The sequence below is a fragment of the Lepisma saccharinum genome, chromosome 1 (assembly GCF_977018435.1).
Source record: "Lepisma saccharinum chromosome 1, izLepSacc3.1, whole genome shotgun sequence".
NCBI lineage: Eukaryota > Metazoa > Arthropoda > Insecta > Zygentoma > Lepismatidae > Lepisma > Lepisma saccharinum.
In genome coordinates this window covers 88,265,788-88,287,259 of record NC_139229.1, presented here as the reverse complement: position 1 = coordinate 88,287,259, position 21,472 = coordinate 88,265,788, and the positions used below count along the sequence as shown (strand labels likewise).

Sequence of the window (21,472 nt, the reverse complement as noted above, 5' to 3'; positions counted from 1 at the left end):
GATATGGAAAGTAACAGGCTGAAAATATAATAATGAAATGAAGAGAGAAAGTGAGTGAAAGCCTGATGTAATGAAAGAGGGACACAGAAAGAGAGGGAGACGGGGGAATAAGAAACAACGTGTGTATGTGTAACCACGTAACAGGCCACCGTGTGTCAGTGTGCGTGAAAACAATTTCCTGGCATTCCCGAATTTCTTGTTTTAGATTAGGACTCGGTTCTTCGCGCAGTGGATTGTATCTGTGCTCGTATATTGAGCCATCGCTTTCTTTTGTTGCAGTTAACAGCCAGCAGAACAACGAGAAAAAATAGAAAAAGAAGAAGAACGAAAAACGAGCGAAGGGCGTCGTGACCAAAGAAATTGCATTCCGAATTCGTTCGTTTTCTCTTCCCCTCTTCATCTTCTTCTTCTTCCAAGTTTCCTTTTTAACTGTCCCGGACAGGAAGAACGTATTTCCCCTGGGAATGCCCTGGAGGTCAAAACACGTTCCCTCACTATCAAAGTTCGGGGATCCGCAGGAAGTAACTGCAAGCCTCTTCGAAGCCAATTTGCGGAACATCACTTCTTTCTCTTCATCTATCTTGTCTTTCTTCACCTTATCTCGAGAAAAATGTATTCAATGTATCTTCGGAACAGCCTCATGCTCGTCGGAACAAATCAGTACTGAATTGTGAAGAATAGTTATCGATTCTGTATCTTAATGGTTGCGAAGCATGACCAAAATCTTTCACTAGAAATAAGTTGGGTTTGTACAAGAAGGGTACAGATATATGAATGTTGTGGAAAAAGAGATAGAGAGGGAAAGAGAGAGAGAGACAAAGTGATAGAATGGAAAAACTGACATAATGAAAGAGATAGAAAAAGAGGGAGAGAGAACAAAGTGATAGAATTAAAGACAGAGAGAATGAGAGGAAGGAATAGAAACAAATGATAGAATGAAAGATTGAGATAATGAAGCAGAGAGGTAATATATAGAGAAAATGAGATAAAATATAGCAAATCAATCAATCGTTACAAAGTGCAACATCGAGTCGTCTACTTCGTTGGTTTTGTGTCACCTAGTGTATGTATGGTGTCTGCAACGTTTGCACTACGTTCTGGAGCGGTATACTGTGTAGCATTTGGTCACGTGTTAACCAATCAAATAAAGTTGAAAGCAGCAGGTAGGTATTTGTCGAACCGTCCCACATAGTTGAACACAACGTCCTTGTATCAGCCTGACCCACACATTCACACACACACACAAACAAATACATGTCAATAGTGGTATTCAAAAAACTAAAATCGAAAACGAGAAAGAAGAATGATCGAGCCAATTAATGTGCGATTATCTGGATGTATTGTGATGTGTTGGGATTAAAAACAAATCAGTTTGCGTCCATCGAATAATTCATCGACCAAACCTCAGTAGTACTTCTAATAACCTTAATATACTCCAATAAATTGTACAATAGCATTCTCTTTAATGTTTACAGATAACATATGCTTATATTGTAGATCTAAACGAGAAAATAACAACTGATTGTAAATGTCTCTCGACATAAGGAATGTCGTAATTGATCAATCACATTTGGAACGTCAAACTACGCTTTCCGAACAAGTCAATTTGGAAATCTAAGGAAGTGGTTTGTGTTCACACAAGTATACCTTTAATTTCCACCCTTCTGTGTGTCCATATAGATAGGAATGCTTGCAGACTGTATACATTCAGTTTTGTAGCATAATTGTAACTCGTAAATGCTCTTGATTTGCCTGGAATTCCAGTGACTTGTTTGTTGCGTTTCAAATTATGGAAAACACATAGAATTTAGTATACTTGACTCGGTAATCTTGAAAACGAGAAGTAAATCTTGCGATTGACTGTTTTGTTCCTGTAATGACTCAACAAATACGTTCATCGTAATTTGCGTCACTTTTCTCCTACTTTCAGCCAGTGGCGTAGCGTTATAGTACGCCCATACGCCTGGCGTTCCCTGATTAAAAAAATTCAAAAATGCGTAAATGCTGTAAATATAAAGTAAATCTTGACTAATTTCATATATGTTTGACCTTCATGGCATTATAATAGCTATTTTTCGAGATCCGCTTGCAACGCTCCACTAACAACACCCGTTCTATCATGTTTTTTCAGTGCCATTCCTGGCCGGACACCGGGCAGGTTCGGCGTAAAATACTCTATATTCTTTGCTGTCTATCTGGAGGGAAAACTTGGATCTCTACAGCACGCGCGCAATGCTCTGTCGTACGCCAGCGTACGGAGCAGAGAGCTACGTGATTGGTTCTAGGGTTCACGTGACCCTTTCTGCCTTCTGAAGTAGACGACAGCGATATAATTCCTACCCGGTTCTTCGCGCTCGTGCCATGTGATGCTACAATACGCAATATTGACTGACGTAACTTTACCAAACTCAAATATACCATTTCTTAATGACCACTGCATTGTATAATTTATCGCACGAACAGCGATGTGCATTAAAAACTAAAAGATCAACACAGTTTTTGTCAAATAAATTGGTGAACTCCTCGTGGTAGAAGTTCAGCCCGTGGCTGCTCTACCACTTAACCCGCAAAACTATTCTTTTTATTATTATTATTATTATTTCGTTAGTACCTAACTGCTTAATACTGGGTCAATGGAAATGTTTAGCATTCATTTGAAAACTCTTAACATCGAATGGTCTGTGGACAAAATTATTTTAAAATGTTTATCATCATTCTCAAGATGCAATAAACAGTGGTCTGAATTACTAATCGGCACTGTTACGTCAGTAGAGTGTTCGATAGTTGGATCATCCACCCACCTCCGTGTCTTTTTTTTCTCACAGCGCGCCAAGACGACAGAGGTCCCTGGTTCGAATCTCGGCGTTAGCACGGATGTTCTTTATGAGTGTCCCTTCATCAACTTCATAAATATCATCACTCATATTCATATTCGCGATTAACCAAAAGTGGTAGAAAAACGAAGTAAAATAAACCAAATCAATCAGTAGTTGCATCGCCCACAACAATGACGTCTGCTGTTGTTCAGAGGCGCTTGTGATTCAGGTAGGTTTTCTAATGACCTGCGTCATACCGAAAAGTACAACACCAGAGAGTTCAAAACATTTGTTGCTCAATGAGGTATCTCATTTTCTAGCTAAAACCTGCATGGATGATGTTTTATTGGAAACCCAGCTGACTTCAAGCAAATAAACAATACCTGTGGCAACTAATTCCATAAGTCAATTATTAAGCAAAAAAGGGCCGAACCTTCCTTCGGACTTGGCGTTCCCACCCGAAATGCCCATGCTACGCCACTGCTTTCAGCTAATTGTGGCGACGAGGATAAATAATGATTATATGATATTCATGAAGAGACTCTCACATAGGAACACCGATTCTCAGTCCAGGACATGAAACCGGAACCTTCGGTAGTGAGATCGTGACTATATTCGTGACTCAAACCGTGGCGGAGTGGTTAGAAAAGCACGCGCTACGACGCTAGGGGTCCTGGGATCGAATCCCAGGCCTGGGTATGGGTATTCTTTGTGAGTGTTCCTTCATCAACTTTATCATGTCATCACTATCCTCATCGTCGCGATTAGCCAAAAGTGGCAGAAAACCATCTAAAATAACCTAATTCAATGAATCAAAACTAGAAGTGATGATGACTCGTAAATACGACGTCATACCAACTTCATATAAATAAGCACGTGTTTAATTTCATAGTGCAAACTAAATTCTGATCTCCCACTTTCATAGCGATTTTTTTACCCCATGTAGGTCACCCATCCCACCGCAATACACGACTGAGTTGGTCGTTTATTCTGTGATTCCTATGTTCATCGTGCCGGAGGCATTATGCGAATCACACGGTTTCTTTGTACAGCTCAACTCAAACGAATTAACGACCTTCTAACAGTACATGTCCCCCCCCTCTTCCCTTCCGGGGAACATTTTTAATTACGAAGCAGTTGGACCAATTTTCACCTCCCGAGCACAAAATACGGATCAAAAATTAATTTTGAATGAGACCAGCTCTGAATGCTGGAAAATGTGAAAAGCGCGACATTCTCTAAAACCAGACGGATAATTTAGTTTAATTTTCATCGAACTTTTTGCGGTGTTTTACAGTGCAAGTAGTTTTGCTGTAATTTTCATTCTATATTTATGTGGGAAAACATATTGTCTGCCTTTCAGAATATACCATTGTTGACTTTCCTATTGCTAGATGATCTGATCAAGGGGTGTAGATGGGGATGACCTTCTGGTAAGAAACTAACTTCCAAGTAGTACACCCGGTAACTGCTTCTTGCGGGCCAACGAGGATCTGGCGCCTGGATTCACGGCCAGGATAATTTTGAATTTGAATTTAAAATTTTGGATGCTTCAGCACTTAGACACCCGTCACGTTATACGGGGTCCAAACTCTTACCAGAACTGATATAACATAACTGTAACGTCGGATAACTAAAATCTTAGAACATTCTGACTTAGGTTAAAAGCTGAGGTTGTAAAGAAGCACTCAGCTCATATAAGGACAAAACACAGGACAACACACACACACAGTCCTACGATGATTATACTGGCCCTAGGTCCAGACGCCAGAGCCTAGTTAGTCTGTGAAATGCAGTCCAGGGTGTACCACGTGGAAGTGAGGTTGGCAATTGGGTGTATACGTGGAACGCCACCCTTACATCCCGGCCAAAATTGTCCTTTATGGGGTTGTGTTGTCCTGTGTTTGTCCTTGTCTGTGCTGAGTGCCCCTTTACAGCCTCAGCTTTTAATAGGTAAGGAGATCCTCGGAAACAGTATAGTTTCGTTCACGCCAAGTTGTGAATGTATTATGTTTAAAAATTGAGTTGTTTTTTTTTATGTCGAATTGGTTTTTAAGTCCACTTTATGCAAATTAGGCTAATCGGAACTGGACCTACACTTTAAAGTGGGATCCGAACCACTATATGCCTCCACCGGAAATCGAACACAGGACCCCGTGATTACAAAGCGTTTTAAAAATGGAATGATGTATTTTCTTTTCTTTTTAAGGACCTGTCCCCAATTTTGTTTTAACCGCCTATGTGCTTATATGCCCATAATATAAAAATCAAAAATGTTGTTGTTGTTGAGTTGGTGTTTTAAGTCCACTTTATGCACAGTAAGGCTAATCGGGACTGGACCTACAGTTTAAAGTGGGATCCGAACCACTTGTGCCTCCACCGGGTATCGAACCCGGGACCCCTTGATTACAAGGCAAGGACGCTACCACTGCGCCATGGGGGAGGCCCAAAAAAAAAAAAATCAAACATGCAAGTAATGATCTGATAACTCGTTTTTCATAAAAATTATTTATTTTAATAATATTAAGAGACTTATATAGTTTATGAAACAACTCTTCCTCCATCCTTTCTGATTATACGCTTCCAGTTTATAGCCTAATCATTCTTTACTCGTTGTATTTCATCTCTTCCGCTATAGATGGCTGCACTTTACTAGTCTTATCGTCTTTTGTTCTATTTCGCTTTTGATTATATCTAGATTTTTTACACGTGCTAACTTTGCAGGAAAACATATTTTCTGCCGTTCAGAGAGTTCAACTAACTTGGGTTCCTACATCCCAAGAGATTCGAAGAAAATCTCATTAAGACATTGAATTTTAATTAGTGAGTTCTTGTAATGCACTTGCTGATTAACATGATTAACGCTGGGTGGATCAGCTAGGTCAGACTGGAAGATAGAAGAGCATCTGCAGCCGGCAAACTTCTAATGAAACGGGGGAGATTATTTTCTTCCAGGAGTTGCAACTCGAGCTTAGTTCGAGCCACTGTTGCCAACTTGGTGCATTTGTATCCAGAGCTGAGCCTTTTGCAGTCTTACTAATTTCGGAACTAGTGTTCCAACTGAACTCTGATCTAGGTCGAAGCTAAAAAATATTGGGTCGGTGCGTAAGTTCGTAGCGATTTATAACATACGATAACAGGAATACAATAATTACTTAACACAAGAACACAGGTGATAAGATGAAACATTGTTATTGTAGTCTAACAATGCACAGTCACAACAACACTCACTGAGCCAGTAATGTAGTCGCATACATTGTCAATGACCATCTGCAAGAGTTGGGAGAGGAGTTAGATGCCTCGCCTGTAGAACTGCTGTGTTTTCAGTATAGGCTATGGCATTAGCCCGTACAGAGCACCAATTGTTATTGAGGTGAAGAAATCAGTTAGCTAAGTTTCAAGAGCAGCTTCATTAGGAAAGACTTCCTACTGCTGCACTTGATCCTCGGTTAAACTCGAAGATCAGAATGTGCCGGAAATGTTCAACTTTGTCCACTTGACACTCTATCTTCTTTCGTCCGCAAAATAGACAAAATGTGCTCAGAATTAGAATACACTGTGTTTTCACGAACACAAACCTACAAACTAAGCAATAACAATGGAATAACGGACAAGGAACTCTTGGTAACACAGTATTGCCAACCCATAACATAACGCTACGAACTTATGCACCGACTCAATACTTGCTAAAAGAAACTCTCTGGCTAATTATTTTTATGCGCTAGGCTGTATCTCCACGGTAGCCGAGCACGCTGTCAATGCCTGGTTATAAAAGGCCATTGCAGAAACTCTCTGTTTATATGCAACGTCATGATTGGTAGGTCATTGATCTGATCACAATATCAACAGCACACTCACACGATAAGAACATAATGCAATTCTTATACTTTATCCCCCCCCCCTTCCTCACACACGCACACTTTGGAAATACTAGTCAATTTTTGGCCTATTCAACACACATTCCGAATGTGCTTCTGACACACTGTTGCAATTCAAGGTCTACAAATTATGACGTTGCAAGGAAACAAACCGGTCTTGTTATGAGAAGGTATAGCTGATTACGTGGCTTACGATCTCGCATCAAAGTTCTGAGTTCGAAGCCTGGCATAGGTGCGAGTGATTCTTTGTGAGTGTCGCTTCATCAATTTAATCTAATGGTGAGACATTAACTTAAAGAGGAATATTTTATTTTCACAAAAAGAATTAAACAGTTGATTATACGAAATGAAATAAGACTAAACGTATTCGAAATTATCAGTTGAAATACGCCTTTTGTAAACATATATAATGTGGCGTGTGGTGTGTAACGAAGAGATTTGTATTCAAGTGGGCGTTAATTTGCAAAAACGGAACACAACCGTTTTTTTTTTTAAAATTTGAATATTTTATCGCGCATAAGGATAGATAATGACTATAAATTGCAGTTGCGTGCTCCATTAATATATATTTTTAAAAAAATTACATCAATCAGGTTAACGATGTAATGACTTGAAAAACGATCATGCTCATTCTTACGGTTGTGAGATGACAGTTTATCCAGGATTTGCACTGTTGAGGTGGGTGAAAGGTTGATTTAGGTGGTATAAATGGTGCCAAAACGACCATAACTTGGGCTTCTATATAAAAAAAATAGCAAGGTGTTAGGAGCTGTTGGGAGTGCTATTCTGCTAATAACTACTATTCAATCTAGCTCCTTTAAAGTGGTTTTAGCTCCATTCCAGATGCGATTTGGTTCCTTTCTATCAACATGCCTTGGCAACACTGATTCCAGAGCAAGACGAGGAGCAGGGGTGCGGTGAGTAAAAGTCCTCGCATAATTAATTTCCGAAAGTTGTACACAAGCTGTTTTTAGCTATTTCATTGACTGTGGTTGCTTGTGTTTATGTGTGGAAGTTCACGGATTTGAATAAGGAAACGTGTTCAAACTTTGACCTACGCAAAAGTTATTTCCCTCCTTTGAATCATGAGCGAAGCAAGTGATTTTTCCAAGGAGAGGTAAGTTCATTATGCTTTCGGCACAAAACTGTACGTATACACATACAGTAATAATATTAGTGATACGTTAGTAGTAGTAACATATTATTCTCTTCTAAATAGTTCTATATAGCTCTTTGGTCATATGCAATCCTTTAATACAACTAATTCATTGATTTCATATAAAAAAGTTTGCTCGATAACTCGAGCTAACACAGGTTTTTGTTTTCTTGCCCAGAAGAAAGAAATTTCGTTAAGTTGGCTACGACCGTAAAATGAGATTTGGCTTCTTTTGTGATAACCATTTGTATATTTTACCATATTTCGGTGTATTTATGTTCCTTGTTATGAAAGCTGAGCATCAGGGGTCCCGGGTTCGAATCCTGGCTTGGGCATGGATGTTTGTGAGTGCCCATACGTCAAATTCATCATATCATCACTCATCCCCATCTTTACAAATTAGCCAAAAGTGGCACAAAAAGCAAAGTAAAATAAAGCAAATTAATCAATCAATGAAAGCTGAGCAAAGTGATTTACAATTCCCCTAACCCCATTACCCCAGTATCATTACATAGGTTGTAACGACCCTGCGTGGTCGCCATTCACTTATTATTAGACCCTGCGTGGTCGCTATATTCTTTTTAATCGGATGAAAGAGTTAAGCGGAATGTCCCTGCGAGGCGTACGCTTTTAGTTTAAATGTATTCTGTAAACGTTTACGGATCCACCTCTACGTTAGCTTCACTTTTTATTAGACCCTGCGTGGTCGCTATATTCTTTTTAATGTTATTAATTATTGTCATTTACACTGTTCAACTCGTTGTTTAGAATTACAGAGTCCTGTGAAGCTCATTATTAACTGTATTGTCTGAATGCACACAGTTTTAGTTTATATTAACACGTGCATCTAGTGATTTTCCCACTAGTGATTTCTCAATGTCAAAATCTTGATATTTCTCAGTACGAAGTTTGCAATATGTAAAAAAAATGAGTTAGCAACGCGTACTTGTAGTTAAAATTTTCACCACCCATGCGCCACCGCGAGTATAAAGCCAGCGCAGCGAGGCCCGGAGCTCTGTTGGCTCCCTGATGTCAACTGGCAAACATCCTGGGGAAAAAACCGTCCATCTAGCCAGAAGCCTAGCAACCATCCCGGAAGAAAGAAGAAGAAGAGCCTAGCAGCAACCTACCTACCTGGTCCGCTCGCTTCGGCTGATAGGTGCTCAGGCTCTACCTGCCCGGCTTGTCTGGGAGCACCCGGACCCTCCTTCCTAACCTGCCGTCCCTGCATAGGAGACATCCTTTGATCCTTTTACCCAGCGCCCGCTATTCGGAGGTACCGATTGGTTTCGGCCAATTCCCGGCTGTGGCGGGGGTACTACGCACAACCTACTCTCTCTTACAGGGAACCCGTGACGTCAGCGGCGACCAAGGCCCAAAATAAAATTAGGTCCTCATACTCCCCCTGACACCTCACTGCGAGGAATAAATTGGATGATCCCTGCCCCCCTTTATCTCTTCGAGACCAAAAGTGGTGCACGTAAATACAGGTGTGTGGTACAGGAAAATGCACGTATGGGTTACAGGTAAAGACACGTGTGTAAGTGTTCTAACGGACATCCTTGTGTTCTGATTATAATAAACATTATATATATATATATATATAAACCTGGTATAACGTTTCTTTACACCCAGCAAGCCCTGAGATAATTCTGAGTCCACGTTCTACGACTGGTAAGTAGTTAGCACCTATGGGTAGACTTCTGCCACCAACCTAATTGCAGGGTTTAGTGTGTTGAACGCAGCCATTGCCTGTACTCCTACGCTGTGTTGTTGTGGGCGTGGGTGAGCAACGTTGCAAGGTGTGAGGAAAATGATTATATAAAGGATATATATAACTATTATTTTCAAACTCATTGCTTGATAATATCTCATTTTCCGTCAAACATGTAACCAGATTAAAAAATATAGACTACATTTAAAATAATAAAATTCTTAATTGCCGTTGATAGTTTATTCCAATTAAGCATATTTTGAAGATAGTTTAGTTTCTATTTGATTAATCCAATTCAGAATGAAATTAATGGCGGAAGAAATATCTTCCCTTAATTTAGGACAAGGTAGCTTTATGCACGGCATTAGCAAGAAAAATATGAATCAGAATAAAAATAAATCTTGGATATTTTACTAATACACTCATTTCTAAACATGATGTCATCAGCGCCGATCTCCTTGACGGAGTGGTTAGCACAACAACTCCAGGGGTACCGGATTGGAATCCAGGTCTGAGTATAAGTGGTTAATTGCCGTTGATAGTTTATTCCAATTAAGCATATTTTGAAGATAGTTTAGTTTCTATTTGGTTAATCCAATTCAGAATGAAATTAATGGCGGAAGAAATATCCTCCCTTAATTTAGGACCAGGTAGTTTTAGGCACGGCATTAGCAAGAAAAATATGAATCAGAATAAAAATAAATCTTGGATATTTTACTAATACGCTCATTTCTAAACATAATGTCATCAAGCCGATATCCTTGACGGAGTGGTTAGCACAACAAAACCAGGGGTACCGGATTGGAATCCAGGTCTGGGCATAAGTGGTTTTTGTGAATGTCCCTTTCATCAAATCATCACTCATTCTCATCTTCGCGATTAGCAAAACTGGCAGAAAAGCGAAGTAAAATAAACTGGATCAATCAATGATGTCATCATTGAATGAGGATATACATATATTTTGAAAACGAGTATTGCTAACATACAAGATACATTAATTATAACTACTGAAACCACGAAAAAAAGCAAAAAAAGGAATACTCTCATGGAAAGATAGTCTCATCAGTAGACGTACGTGATGAGTGGTTGATTCACGATATTGTAACCTAAGGTTTTGGGTTGGAATCTGTTGACAAAAAATAACGTCTCACGTAGTTATCTCTTTATGTACAACATTTATTTACACTTCTACCCTTCGCCATATATACATCTGTTCATTACAAATCCAATATCAACTGCTCCCGGTTGCCTTTTACCTCAAAACACAGAGAATTGCACTTCTCAGGACTTCACTCTACGAGCGCACTATTTACCATAGCGATAACCCGGTCTCGCCGTTTATCACACAAGAGTCCCTACGCCGTTCTCTCATCAGTGCAGTACATCATATTAGAGCTACGAGCGCACTACAGGGTAAGTCAAAATGATGGACCCGATTACAGAAATTTATTCTGTGAAATCTAATAAACATATGTTATTGTGAGACATGCGCTTCGAAAGGTTAACTTTCAAAGTTTAGTTTCCACGCAGTGTTTCCACTTTCTACCGCTAGGAGTCGGCAGCGTTGACTGGAGAACAGAGATCTTTCTGTGTGCTTGATCATCATGTGAACAAGTCTGTGATTAGAGTGTAACGGCATTTCCGTACCAAATATCGGAGAGAACCACCTACGGGGAAGGCCATTCGTAAGTGGTATGAACATTTCAGAGATTCAGGTTGCATCTGTAAACGAAAATGGACTGGCCGTCCGTCGACTGGGGAAGAGACAGTGGAACGAGTGCGCACATGTTTCGTGCGAAGTCCACAGAAGTCAACCTACCGGGCAGCGAGAGAACTTCAACTTCCACAGAAAACTGTCTGGCGGGTTCTGCGGAAACATTTACAAATGAAACCCTACCGCTTGCAACTAGTTCAAGCCTTAAAATACACTGATTATGCTTTGCGCGCATCCTTCTGTGCTGATTTCCTCGCATTAATGGAAACGGATGGGTTCTCTGAGAGGTTAATTTACAGTGATGAAGCAACTTTTCACCTTTCAGGGAAAGTCAATAGACAAAAAGTAAGGATTTGGGGAACTGTTAACCCCCATGAATTTGTGAAACACGAACGCGATTCTCCCAAACTGAATGCCTTTTGTGCCATTTCCCATGAAAATATTTATGGGCCCTTTTTCTTCCATGAACGTACTGTGACAGGACTTGTTTTCCTTGATATGCTGCAACTATGGCTCCTTCCACAGCTTGCAGAGGATAGCGCAGATTTCATTCTCCAATTGGATAATGCCCCTGCGCATTACCATGGCAGCTTTCGGGACCATCTCAATGGGACATTGGAACAACGTTGGATAGGCCGTGAATCTCCGGAGGATCGATCTCTCCTTCATTGGCCACCTCGTTCTCCCGACTTAACCCCATGTGATTTCTTCATGTGAGGTATTGTCAAGGATCATGTTTACGTACCACCACTTCCAACAACATTGGATGACCTGTGTGCCCGCATCACAGCAGCCAATGCTGATATTGACCGCAACATGCTACACAAGGTTTGGCAGGAGATAGACTATCGGCTTGATGTGTGCCGTGTTACGCGAGGTGCTCACATAGAACACTTGTGATTTGTTTGAAAAAAACTTTGAAAGTTTACCTTTCTTAGCACATGTCTCACAATAACATTTGTTTATTATATTTCACAGAATAAAGGTCTGAAATGGGGTCCATCATATTGACTTACCCTGTATTTAGCATAGCACTAACCCGCCCCCGCTGTTTATCACGCAGAGGTCCCTATACATACGGCGCTCACTCTGTGTGTATTTCTATGCATCCATAAAAACTGCCTCACTCCATCGGGCCTTGTATCGAGCCTGGGATTCTGAGATCTGAGAGAGGGTAACGGTATTTATACCTCCGACAAACGACACGCCCCCAAGCACTGGGGCAATGCCCTATTATTACCTTTCAAACAGGGAACCCGTTGAGGAAACTCAACCGTTGGCTTACCCCAGGGGGTGCTATTCCGGCTTCCCGCGCTACGGCGGCACGTGAAGGTCTTCTGCTAGAGTGACGTCAAAAAGGGGATCCCTCAGCTGCGGGCCGCTTAATAACATGTAAAATCATACAAGTTTATCGCCTCATAGAGGCGATTATAACTCTTGGGAAGCAATGTTTATAACATGTAGTTCTTCTTCACTGCTCTCCCGTACCTTCTCAAGTTAACTGAGGATGGCAAACGAACAAATTCATGCTGAATTCAGCAAAAAGGGTATCAATGTATTTGGTTCTTTAACACTATTTGTCTACACTTCTACACGCAGCAATAAAGTTGGTTGGTTGGTTGATTGGTTGATTGGTTGATTGGTTGATTTGGTGTTTTAAGTCCACTTTATCCACAGTAAGGCTAATCGGGACGACCTACATGTTAAAGTGGAATCCGAACCACCATGTGCCTTCACCGGGTATCGACCCCGGGACCCCTTGATTACGAGACACAGCAATGAAGTTAAATGATTATTAGATGAGAGTCTCATCTTGAGACGAGCACAATAGAGAACACCCGAAAAATCGTAAAGTGAAACAATTTGAAATGCCTCTGTGTGCTGGAGGGGGGTGGGAGTAGAGTCTCATGCGCATATTTTCATGCAAATAGTTTACTAACTTAATTAATTATAGCGTGCACATAACTGCAACAGGATCGAGAGAGTAAGATTGAACGGAAAGGATTAAGTAAGTCCCTCTACATGTATATACAACGGGTCTCCATGACAGCATAACGCTTTAGGAAGCCAGAGGCCCCAGTTTGAACCTTAGTAAGGCATATAGCAATATTTGTCTCATTCTCCACTCATTAGTTCATCATTCATCCTCATAGTAGCGATCAACCCAGTAGAAAGTCGTCTTTAAATGAACGACACATACATACATATTGATTTATTATTATTTCGTTTTTCTGCTACTTCTGGCTAATCGCGAAGATGAGGATGAATCGTGATAAGATGAGGCGGATGAACGGACAATCATAAACATATAAAGACAACACAATACGAGCCCCACCAAGGATTATAATGGCCACGAGTCCAGACGCCAGAGTCTCGCTAGTCACTAGTATGTAAAATGCAGTGGTATGAGTCCTGTCGAGTTGCATCCACGGGAAGCTCCAAAATTTCGGTGTTGTGTGCGTGTGAATAAAACTATTATTATTATGAAGTTACAGTTACGCAATAATAAACGTCTAAGCCGTATGAATGCAAATATTGCCATCATTTTCAATAATACGAATGTCTATAACAGTATCCTTCTTATTTAATTTTTATTTAACACGTAGTTTTTTTTTTGATACGGAAGAAACATGCATCAAATTATGTCAATATATTGTACATATATTCAGGTAGTGTTGTATTTTAAAAATTTCCAGCAGTAGAATTTCAGCAACTTCTTTGCCGGGGGCGACTTATTGTTGACAAGAATTAATTGAAGTTACTGCTGCATAACATAATAAGTACGAGTATATTGCAAAATCATAGATAAAATGCAGTGGGTGGAGGATGTCTATGCAATTTATCCTAGTGGGGGAATTTTCTTTAAGAGGATTTTCTTAACTAGAGAGATAGCATTCCAAAACCTTTCTCTCTTTGAGCACTGCTGCCTCTCCTGTGAAAAAATCTTGCGGTCGTCCTTGTCAAATTGCGTCATTACAAGGCAAATATGGTTTTCTTATTTTTGGGTTGCTTTCCTGTAACTTTTACCTAATTGGAAGGCGAGGATGAGTAACGAATAGATGAAATTGATGGACACCCGCAAAGGGACACAATGTCCAGGCGGGACTCGAGCCTTAAACCTTCGCTGGGTAGCGAGATCGTTACTGAACGAATTAACGTTCTCATCTATTTCTATTTTGAGGGCCTCCCGGATGGCGGAGTGGTGGCGTCATCGCCTTATAATCGAGGGATCCCGGGTTCGGTACCCGGTGGAGGCACGTAGTGGTTCGGATCCCACTTTAAACTGTAGGTACAATTACCCTTAATGTACATAAACTGGACTTAAAACGCCAATTCAATCAATCTTTTTTATTATTTCACGTAACTTTTTGACATATAGAGCAAACTAGGGCAATGAAATGAAAATGAAAGATGAAATAGATAAGACACACAATGATACACACCCATGCCTCAACCAAGGTTCGCTTCTGAGTTCATAGAGCGTTACGCTAGCCATTCCTCCAGATAAGGGATAGACGATTTGACGTACACCGAGGAGGTTCATACCTGCAGTTAGGAACATTCAAATGGAAAGTAATTTCTTCCAGTTTCCGAAAGCGGCATGGCTTTCATTGTTCGGTATAAGCCAACTTCGAGGCACAGATTTCTCCCAGATGTCAGAAAAATCTGCAGGTCCAGTAGTAGCGATCCGGTATTCGTTTACAGAAGTGCTTGTGCTGTTTGTCTTGAATATTGAAAGCGAGTAATTTTAGGTCGTATTTATTCGGTGTCTGTACCATGAATAAGAGTGCCAACGGTAAACATTCTTGTGCTGTTGCAGAGTGTACCAATTGGGGCTTTAAGGAATCTGGCACCACATCTATTTCTATTTCGAAGGCCTCCCCGATGGCGTAGTGGTGGTGTCATCGCCTTATAATCGAGGGATTCCGGTTCGGTACCCGGTGGAGGCACGTAGTGGTTCGGATATGGAAAAAGTTATTCAATTTGAGATTGTGTTTGCATCCTTCCATGGGTCAACTGTTTCCAAGCAACATAAAGTTATGGACACTCTAAAGACAGTACTTCAGTCAAAATTTCCTGAAGTTAACGAAAATATTATTTCCCTGTATGTCAGAACAAGAACTTTTATTAGAATTCGACATTTGAATAAACTAATGAAACTCAAGTCCATGGAAGCAAGTGCAGCGAGAAAAAGACGACAGTGGGTAGCGTCGTCTTCAAAATCATAAGTCTCCAGGAAGGGTAAGTTGTAATGAATTTTTATTCTTACTGATATTTATTTCCGCCTCGGCCTCCACCGTATAGTGATTAACAAATCACATTGTTAAACCAAGACAGAGGCCAGGCCTATTGTTCATGTATTTGTTATTTGACGTCGCTTTTTTACCACTTTTGGTTAATCGCGGCGATGAGTGTTGATCACATAAAATTGATGAAAGGGCAGGCACAAAGAACATCAATGCCCACGACGTGACTCCAAGCATTACCTTCTCAATCTGAAAGCCTGATGGCTTGCTCCGGTCACGTGACTAAACGTCATCAACTGGAGGCGAGATAGCTGCCATGTTTGATTTGCTTCTTCGGAATCAATGTTGGACCTTTTTAGTGAATATGGAATTGTAATGCAAATTTAAGAACTGTAATCGAGTTTACATGATGTGTAAATATGCTTAAATGTGGAAGAGGTATGGTGTATAAGTCTTGTGTACTCAATTGCAGAGGCAATTACAATGAAAAAGGTAAGATTAACATTCACATTTCTTCAAGATGTTGTTAAAAATGAGAAATTTTTAGGGCAATTCCATGTGATTCAGTCACTACGAAAATATACAAGTAACAAATGTATTATACTAAAAATAAATAATAGTAATAGTTCATGATGTAAACATTTCATGTGTCCGAAATAGGCATCAAATATACTCGTAAATGTGGACAACATGTCAACATTTTTTTAGAATTATCAAATAATTTACCCTGAATTACAAACGTTGGTTAATATTACGTCTACCAAAGCAATTTGTTAGTGTAAATTTTATGCAAGCATTCGATAAATTATTCATATTATTTACACATTTTCAGTTTCAAAATGAGCTTAATGAAAGAAAGCTATACAACGGGGCAAAGTTGATACATGTGTACATTTATTCTTAATTTATCCCGCTTTATGCTTCTTTAGGCTAATCGGAGGCTAATGGAAGATATGTTGTACATTTAAATACAAAGGTGCGATGTGTAACAAGAACGTCGATGAAGTATTCGTGTGTAAAACTATCCAAGAATATATATATTACTTATGTTTCAAATACAAATGTTTTCACTGTTTCATATGAACTGCTTTTTATTTTTTGTCTTTGTGAAGCTTCAATGTTCGTAACTTTTATTAAATCAGTGATAATGTTTATTGTTTCATAATTTATTAACATTCTTCGCGACTTTTCTAACGGAATGTAAAAAACAGTGTAAGGAAATATTCCAAATTTTTATTTCCCAAGTGAACATTAAAATGGAAATATTAATCTGCTTTTTTTCTCAATGAAACTCTTAAGTTATTGTCACAAATCTTACTAACGACAATGAAAAGATTCAATTTGTATATTATCTCTCGTTCAATAAAGTCAATAGGATCGAAATTACAATATGACAAATGATTTAGGTTTAGTCTTTACAGAAATGTAACATTGCCCTTGTACCAATTTGTTTCGCTTTTGCTGCAAGAATATAGAAATTAAGCTTTTGTATTGAGATTGTAGCTAAGCAGAATATCTGCTTTATCTGGATGATTAATTTTGGGTATTCTAGAGTTAAATACAATTTAATTGATTAGGTAACTTGGAAAGTTTACGGTCAACCTAACATGTTTTTTATTTAATCAATTGATTTTACATACAAAAGTTCATACAAAAGCGGTTACGAGTTTTACTGTAGCTGACCAATATTCCCGATAATATTTTTCAAAGATATACAATGTTTAAATATTTCCGACAGGAAGTTTCTAACGGTTTTCAACTCTTTCTTTGTGCTATGGTAGGAATTTTTGTGGTGGCCATAGTGACTTCCTGAATGAAAATTTTGGTGTAAACATTCAATATTATACATTTTTCTTCTAACTATATTCGTCGGGAGGGTAAATGTCAAAATTTAACTTCATAAGAGAAATAAATATACCTTAATTATCTACGTAAAATTACGTCAAGGAGTTTACAGCGTTAAGACGATCGCCTCCAGATGATGACGTCTTGACTGAGCGCTGTGGCCTGAACCTCAAGATGGTCTTGCTCCAAGTCGGGAACTTCAGTGATGGGATTCAAAGTCGAACACGCGGTTGACCAGATTCGCCATCGAGCTGGCACGAGTTTTCTTGAATTTATTAAGGGATTACGCTTTCCCACGACATTGCATTTTATCCATTTATTATTTATTTATTAAGTTCTAAAAAACATATTTTGATGTTACGGTTTTTTAAACACAAATCAGTTTAGGTAGAATATTTCTGCAATTTTACCATAGTGTAAACTTTAATGTAAGCGAAAGCATGTGTGCATCACTAGTTAAAGATTTTCACATCTACAAAAAAAAAAAAAAAATATCCAAAACCCATTTCCACCTCACTCAAGGATTATGTTAATTCAATTCAAATTGTACGCGGGTTCAGTGCCATGAATCTAACCTTTACTGAACAGAATGAGATTGGTTCATAGAATGTATCGCCGAAAATCAATTTCGCTGATATCCCGTTGTCGCTGTTCTATTTTCATTAGATACGAGCTCCAATTACCATTTTAATCCTTCGTTTTAAAAGTTATTCAAACACAAAAATAGTTATTGGTGGTCATTTTAAAGTTGTTTTTTTTATTACTGTCTTCATTTGATTTTTTATTTTCTAAGAATTTCGGCGGGCTGCAGCCCCTTAAGCCCCCCCCTGCGTACGCCAGTGCTTGCCACACTCATCTAGCCTACGCTCCCATCAAATTTATCATTTCATCATTCATTTTTATTGTTGCGGTTACCCTAAATACGTAGAAAAGCGACGTCATATAACAACAGCGACAGCGACATCCTATGTATACTAGATATATAAATTATAATGAACAAATTATTAATAACCAACATCTGTGAAAATTTGAAGGTATGAAGGATAATAAGTATTGGTGTGGTAGCGAAATATTTAATACGTAAAATTGTATTTATTTACCCATACGCAACTTCAGATTTCAATGTAGGGGCGATATAAGAGGATAGTCGTGATTACTTTTTGTTTGATTTGTATAACGCCATTTATTGTAATTGCGTGCTGTAAACTTCTTCATATTATTGCCTAGGTCTTATTCCTTGCGTTTTGCTTATTATTCTGCCTCAAATGGTTAATAGAACCAAGATATGGACAATTAAAAATGAAAATATTTCCCGTAAGCTTCCATTGCTACGCGAGCCTCGCCACTTGACAGATCCCCTTGGTCACGTCAGAGCTCGTTGCGGCTTCTGGCCAATGGGAGAGCTCCGTGTCTCGGAATGCTCTTCCTAAAATACTTCTATATTCCTTGGGCTTACCCGGCTACCGGGCAAAAAGCAAGCTAGGCCAGAGCATTAACAAACAAATAAATTCGTACATATATACTTTCCAATTTTCAGCTGTGTGCGCAGGGACGTAGCTAGGTTGATCAGTTTGGGGGGGCCCAAAACTTAAGATTTTTTTATCAGACCTTTAAAAACTCACAAACTATTAATATACCATATAGGCCTACATATAAGTACAGTATGTGTGTGTGCCTTATATATATATATATATATATATATATATATATATAGCCTATTTGGAAGAGAACATTATTTTCTCCTGTAGCCCCCAAAATTTACGAATATAGACTCGCGAAATCCACGGCCATTATTCGGAAATCTAAATGCAGAATGAACTCATTAACTTAATGGCATCAAGACAGTCTTTAAAAATCCATGTATTTTCCCTTATGTCAGATTTGAGACACCAAGAACAATGTCATTAGTCCTTACTCCTTAGATTTGCAAATTTGCTCGAAGAAAATTGAGAAGTAGAGAAAACCCTCTTCCGTGGGTTTAGATATAAAAGGGTGCTGGAATCAGGTGTACAAGTATGACAACGGTGCGAAAATGAAATGTTTGTATAATAAGTTCAAGATAGGCGTTCCATGTATATTGTTTATACCAGAATCGAATCCGGCCTCCTTTAGTGCAAGGCGACACCGTTAACCACTATTCTATGGGACATGCCAGAGTCTTTTGTGGCGTCGTACTGTACACATTGGAGAATGATGACGATATATAAGAAATTTTATGCACACATCTAATTTCTTAAAAGTTATCTTATTTTTCTCTGAATATATGATGGCAATAGAAATAACAAAATTCCCGCGTGCTAAAGTTATTGCGCTCTCGTCTTTGGTAACACAGATTCAAGGTTCGATCCCTGGTAGGAACTCCAAATTTTCTGTGATGGCCAAACATCGTGAGGACAATTGGGAAGCTAGTTGAAATCAATGTGTAAGCTAATTCCACTCTCAAAACTAGATGGGACTCGATATGATGACCACGCGTCACCAATTGGAGAACACTTCGGAGGCCTTGTCCAAAATTAATTTTACTGAATAATTGTAGTTTTCTTTAGAGGACCTAAACATGGCTTTTTTGCGCAGTACAATGTAGTTTTCTTTCACCCTACTTTTATAGTTTTTCATTCAAAGGATTCCACTCCCGAAGCATGAGCATGACGCGCTACGAAACCACAGGTCCCAGTTTCGGACCTTGGACAGGTGTGGTTGCAACATGTCTCTCGCATCGCTATTCCTTCGGATCATCATTCAATCTCATCGTCGCATTTAACCCAAGAGAAAAGCGGCGTAAAATAACGAAATAGAAATGATTGATTGACTTGGTTCATTTTACTTCACTTTTCTGACACCTTTTGGCTAATCGTGAAGATGAGAATGAGTTAAGATTAACTTGATGAAAGGACCATCACAAAGAAGACACATGCCCAGGCCGGGATTCGAACCCGGGACACACTGCTTCGTAGCGTAACCTGCTAACCACTTCACCACGGAGTTATCGGCCCAAATAGAAATGAAAATTAGAAAATGCCGTCTTGAATTTGCAGGAACCGAGTTCATCACGAAGGGCAAAAGATTTTCGCTCCCACTAGAGGTAAATAACAGGAAATGCTTGATAAGTATTTTGGCTCTCCATATTTCATGATATTATTATGTAAGTAACAATTATTTGTTATATAACTTCGGATTAATTCTATTTGTGTAGTCAACATTCCCGCCTAAGCAGCAGCCACAGCGTCTGCATTTGCGGGTGGAGGCCAGGCTTGTTAAAGGTTCAGGAATTTTAAATAAATTCAATTCCCGTCCAGGAGAGAAAATCAGCAAGCGTAAATGAGTTCTGGACCGTAAGGAACCTTCTCATCTGTAAAGTTTTCAATTCGGTCCAGGAATATTTTTTCCAGATGAATTTTAATTCCGTACAGGAACATTATTTCCTGATAAATTTAAATACGGTCAACGAACATTTTTTTTCCGGATCAGTTTAAATAGGGTCCAAGTTCCATATTGGAATGAAACAATTCGCAATTTGTTACGAATTTAAATTGTGCGAGAAAAAAAGTTCCGGTCCTGTTACGGAACCCTATAGAACAAATTAGAATGTATGCGTTCCTTGATCTTTAACAATTCCAGGGTTGCTAATGGTCCAGGAATTGTAAATAAATTCATTTCCCATCCGGGAGAAAAAAATCGGCAAGTGTAAATGGGTTCTAGGCCTCAATTCGGTCCAAGAACTTGTTTTCCGTATGAATTTAAATACGGTGTAGGAACTCTTTTTCCGGTTGAATTTTAATACGGTCTAGGAACCTTATTTGCGGCTGAATTTAAACACTGTCCAGGAAACCTTTTTTCCGGATCAATTAAAATTCGGTGCAGGAATATTTTTCCGGATCAATTTAAATACGATCCAGTAACCTTTTCTTAATGAAACAATACACTACTTGGACCGAATTTAAATTGTGCGAGAAAAATGGTTCCGGTCCTGCAACGGAACCCAATAAAATCTATTACAACTTATGGCTTGCTGGACATTTGACAACCCTGGTCTAAATTAAGAAAAGTCACAAAAAGTCATAAAAATATGCAGAATTTTTAAACGTAATATTTCTAGAGCATA

General features: G+C 39.1%; 1 non-coding gene across 1 annotated transcript; it reads right to left on the bottom strand.

Moving 5' to 3' along the window:
• Positions 1 to 5,187: 5,187 nt before the first annotated feature.
• On the bottom strand, positions 5,188 to 5,262 carry TRNAT-UGU (transfer RNA threonine (anticodon UGU)). Its single transcript has one exon. It is a non-coding gene; the product is annotated as a tRNA-Thr (tRNA).
• Between the last annotated feature and the right edge of the window lie 16,210 nt (positions 5,263 to 21,472).